We start from the raw sequence: 5,208 nt of genomic DNA, 5'->3' as shown, positions 1-5,208 counted from the left end.
CTCCTCGCTCTAACCCCCCCCCCCCCCCACCCTCTCACCCTCAGATCCTCCACCCTCCCCCTCTGTGAGTACTGTGTCCTCCTTCAGACCCTGGTCCACAGGACAGGAACCAAAACACAGCAGCAGCTGTTTGTGCTGGAGCCTCAGACTAAACATGAGCCGAGAACAGAAAACACACACACGAAAAAAAAACAAAAAAAAAAAACAGTCCTCACAAACGTTTGTGTTTTTTGGGACAAATAACTGAAATTTACGACGAGCTGAAGGTGAAATAAAGACATCGTCGGCGTAGAGGTTGTGCGGACGTTCTGACTCTTCCTTAAATGTTTACATTTGTTTCATCCATTGGGTGAGGACAAAAGGCCGAAGATGAAGATGAAGAGCAGCAGCTAAAGAAGAAGTGTGTGTGTGTGTGTGTGTGTGTGTGTGTGTTATCACTGCCTCCTGTCGCTGACTCTCAAAGAAAATAAAAAAAAATAGAAATCTGACAGAGGAGGCAGCAGAGGGATGGAGCGACACATTGATAGATACGGGGGGGGGGGTTAGATCACTCAGATCCAGACTCTGGACCAGGATGCTGAGACCAGAGGTCTGGTGGAGTCAAAGATCCAGGTGGGGGCGCTGAGCTGCGTGAAGTTCCACTCTGATTTAGATTCCAGTGGAATCAGGAACAGCACAGAGTGTTTTCCCTGATAAAGATCTGTCTAACACACACACACACACACACCCACACACACGTGCAGGAGAACCAAGAAAAGATGTGCTCACTCACATCCATCTGTATCTCTCCGCTCCAACAAAGTAACAACAGTAATACACACACACACACACACACACACACACAGAGCCAAACACAAAAAGTCACAACGGGATTTGTGATGGGAAAAATGTGCTCTCCTCAGATGATGGTCAGATAGAGAGAGAGAGAGAGAGAGAGAGAGAGGGAGAGAGAGAGAGAGAGAGACAAATGTCAGAGATGATAAATGGAAGAGAGACAAGATCACTGACACACACACACACACACACTGACACACACACTGACATCCCTTTTTTTATTCCATGCGATGGAATCAAACAACATCCCTGGTACTGAACCCAGTCCCTGGTACTGACCCCAGTCCCTGGTACTGACCCCAGTCCCTGGTACTGACCCCAGTCCCTGGTACTGACCCCAGTCCCTGGTACTGACCCCAGTCCCTGGTACTGACCCCAGTCCCTGGTACTGACCCCAGTCCCTGGTACTGACCCCAGTCCCTGGTACTGACCCCAGTCCCTGGTACTGACCCCAGTCCCTGGTACTGACCCCAGTCCCTGGTACTGACCCCAGTCCCTGGTACTGACCCCAGTCCCTGGTACTGACCCCAGTCCCTGGTACTGACCCCAGTCCCTGGTACTGACCCCAGTCCCTGGTACAGTGGACCAGTCTGATCTGTCTCCTGTGTTGATCCACTCGTTTCTCTGTTCCATTTTTCCCCATTAAAAATAACTTCAGGCCCCCCCCACATCAAAAACACAGATATAAACAGATATAATGATAATTATATAATATCAATAATTAAGAAAACATTTATAATATTGTTATAAAAAATGGGACTCCAGGGTGTCCACTGTCCACTGTCCACTGTCCACTGTCCACTGTCCTGTCAGTTGTTTCCAGTACTAGGCTCTGAGGCCTAACACAGAATATACCTTTGTGAGTGTGTGTGTGTGTGTGTGTGTGTGTGTCCCTCAGAGATAACTCTAATATCAGACTGCTGTAACTCCTGATCGTCTACTCAGGTCTGGCCCAGTGGACCCAGCTCTGGTACTCACTCTATCTCTAATTAGTAACCGTTCTTCCCAACACTGATAAGATAATCTGAGGCTGACCTCCCGCCCCCCCCCCATCAGATCACCATGGCGACCCAACACTCTCACCCGCCCCCTCCCTTCACCCAAAACCTCAGCCCCCCCCTCTTTGTTACATTTTTTGTCTAATCACAGGGTGCGTGTGTGTGTGTGAGGGGGCGTGGGGGGGGGAGGGCGGGGTGAGGGAGGGTGAGGGAGGGCTGGGTCATCGTCAAACAGTCCCTGTCTGAAAATAAAAAAAGTTTGTTTTGTGATGAATAACTGAAATTGAAGACAAGCTGAAGGTGAAATAAAGACATCGTCAGCGTAGAGGTTGTGCGGATGTTGTGACTCTCCCTTAAACGTCACCCGTTCTCTCTTTTCCTCACCCTCTCAGCATTTGTCCTTACATTCTCAGGGATCTGTGTGACTCTGATGAATAATGGATGACAGGTTCCAGTGTTACCGTCTCTCTCTTAAAAACACCACCTTGTGGTTTTAGAGTGACAGTGGTGTCGGCGCCCGCCGGCCCACAGCGGAACCTGAAATAGCAAGTACCAGTTAAACTGATATTGTCCAAGATAGTACTTGAAGTGAAGTGAAGTACCGATCAGAGTGGAGACCTGGTTCCCCCACTCCTCGTCAGCTGCTCGGTATCTGCCCTCATTTGGATACCAGGAAAATAGTGGACTGGTATGCAAACCAGGAACAGTTGACTGAAAGGTCAACATCGAAAAGCCGCACCAGTATCATTGGTCGGATACTTCAACTGATAGTGTCGGTGGTGGGGTGGTCACTTGGGCGGGTGCTGGGGGAGTGGGGGTGAGTACTTCCTCACTCTGAAGTACCTGGTACTTGTGATCACCGAGGGGCAGCTTCACCAAAAAGTTTAAGTTTTAAGATTGTGGAGGAACTGAAACAGCATGAACTGGGAAGTACCGACAGTACCAGGAACTATGGATGTTCCTACCACAGGACCAGGAGCCAAGTACGGTGCTTCATAACCATGTATAGGTCACATACTGTATTTACTGGTCCTTTTTTTTATGTAAAGCTAATCCTTAAAACTGGGTCAGAACTTTTCCACCAAGAAATAAGGAACCGATTACTGGTAGGTCACTGAATTGAAGAACCGTCATTAGCACGCTAGCATTTCAGCCTGTAGCGGTGCGTTAGCAACCAGAATCACCAACACGATGGCGCTCGACTCCTACTTAAAACTGTTTATACGTCAGTTTTTAACAAGGCTAGGCTAAGCTAACTTCGCTAACACAGTTAGCCTTTCCTCTTCTATGGTCTTTACCAGCAGATCTGGATCTTGTGAGTGCCATTACTGCCACCTACTGGCTCTATTTTCCACTGGCAAATATTTCATCTGGACAGCGTTCTGTTCCCTGTCGACAGCAAAGGAAGAAGAAGAACGTCCAGAGAGAGAGAGGGTAGAACGTAGAACCCTGGCTGAACCAGTACTTTCTGTCAGACTCCAAAAAAACACTGAGCAGAAAAACTGAGGTGGGCGTGGTGGTTGAGGGTGTATGGTGGGGGGGGTGGTGTGGGGGGGTGTGTGGGGGGGGGGGGTGATTTCTCAAAGGAATGTTCCAGCTGTGGAGGATTAAACCAATCAGATGATAGTCAGCGTTTCACAGATATTTTAGAGATAAGAGGTTTACTGGAAAAATGTGAGAAAAATTAAAACAACTGATCGTGACACACACACACACACACACACACACACAGCTCTGATCCTTTTCTTCATTTTCTTCTTTGTGTGAATTCAGCTAAAATACTTCTTAAGTACTTCATGTCAGTATCTGAGCCCCCCCCCCCATCATTCTTTTTAGACGTTCTTCTTCATCTCGACCCCTGAACGACGAGGCACCACTGCTGCTGATGCTGCTGCTGTCACTGCTGCTGCTGCTGTTACTGCTGCTGCTGCTGCTGCCGCTGCCTGTGGTGTTGATGGTGATGCTGAAACATTAGGGTTTCTCTGTGTTCATATTCCTGTAAAGCAAAGGCTCCTGCGGCTGCTGCGGCTGCTGTTACGGCTGTTACTGCTGTTACTGCTGCTGTTACTGCTGCTGCTGCTGCTGCTATCAGCTCATCTGACTGACAACGACACGGTCAATTATTGACAAATTATTCCTCCACAGACTGAGCAAAAGAAAAGAGGGACGAGGGCGGACAGAGAGTGGATAGCGCCCCCCCACTGGCCCGAGGAGACGAGCGTCTATCATCTATCAGATTCTATTAGGAGCAGTGGTGAACAAAGCTAACGCTGAGCAGCGACAGCATTAAAGAGCTAATAAGAACGCTCATGAACTTTGTCACCGTCACAATCGGTTCTTTTTTTTTACTTTTTTTTTTTAGTAAAACAGTGAAGAGTCACAGAGGAACCCAGAGGTTCTTGTTTGTACCATCCTGGCTGTGGAGAACCACACCAGCTAGAACCGAGTCGTCCCAGGGTTCCACTCAGAGCTGGGACTGTTTCAGTGTTCATTTCACTGGGTTCCAGGTACCGCTCTAGTCCAGACCTGAGGGTTAGGTACTTTTTATTTTTTTCTTTAGTGCAGGAACATTTTATTAGAGAAAAAAGCCAAACAAACAACAGCTGATCTCTGTGAAGACTCATTAGTTGACCTTTGACCTAATGCCTTATCTCTGACTCCTGTCTTATCAACTGCATCGTTATCAGAGGGACTTTAGGCTGAAACCGTCCAACAGATACACAGCAGATATCAACTTTACACACTGTCACCAGCAGGGGGAGCTCACCTTTTCTATGACTCCTACATCCTCCTTCCTCCTTTACAACATATGACGTGTGTTTAAACAGAACTGTTTTCTGTTCTTTGAAATACACTAATGTAAACAACTCCGTGTTGACCTTTGACCCTGAAGCCTAATGTCCCACTCCCGTCTTATCGGCTGCATCGTTATCAGACACCGTCCAACGCATCCAACCAGACAACGTCCACATCAACACACAGTAGAGGTTTCTAGACCTTCACTCACATTAGCACAGACTTTCACTAGCATTAGCGTCTGCTAACTTTTAGCTCCTCGTTATCGTTGACAAATAGTTACAATATTATAGCAATAAAAAAAGGTTAAAGGGAAATTCTGACCCAGGATCAGACCTGATGCTAAAACCACCTCATCATCCTCACACACACACACACACACACACACACACACACAGGGTGTAGTTTCTTAACATTCATCACGTCTGAACTCTGAAACTTTTATCAGCGGTGCAGAGCGGCGCCACAGCCCCGGCCCCGGCTTCTCTGCTCTCAGATAGGAACGATAACACACTGATAGATTACAGCAGATTGTTTTACTTCAGGGGACACTGCTGCTGCTGCTGCTGCTGCTGCTGCT

The 5,208-nt window shown here is 47.8% G+C and overlaps 1 protein-coding gene across 1 annotated transcript in view; it reads right to left on the bottom strand.

The window, feature by feature from the left end:
- zfpm1 (zinc finger protein, FOG family member 1) overlaps positions 1–5,208 on the bottom strand; it is a 49,844-nt gene that overhangs the window by 33,265 nt on the left and 11,371 nt on the right. The gene's annotated exons all lie outside the window — the stretch shown is intronic.

This window comes from Cynoglossus semilaevis, chromosome 6 (genome assembly GCF_000523025.1).
Source record: "Cynoglossus semilaevis isolate Cse_v1.0 chromosome 6, Cse_v1.0, whole genome shotgun sequence".
NCBI classification, from domain to species: Eukaryota; Metazoa; Chordata; class Actinopteri; order Pleuronectiformes; family Cynoglossidae; genus Cynoglossus; species Cynoglossus semilaevis.
Note: the sequence above shows the minus strand (reverse complement) of the source record. Positions and strands in the feature narration are given on the sequence as shown.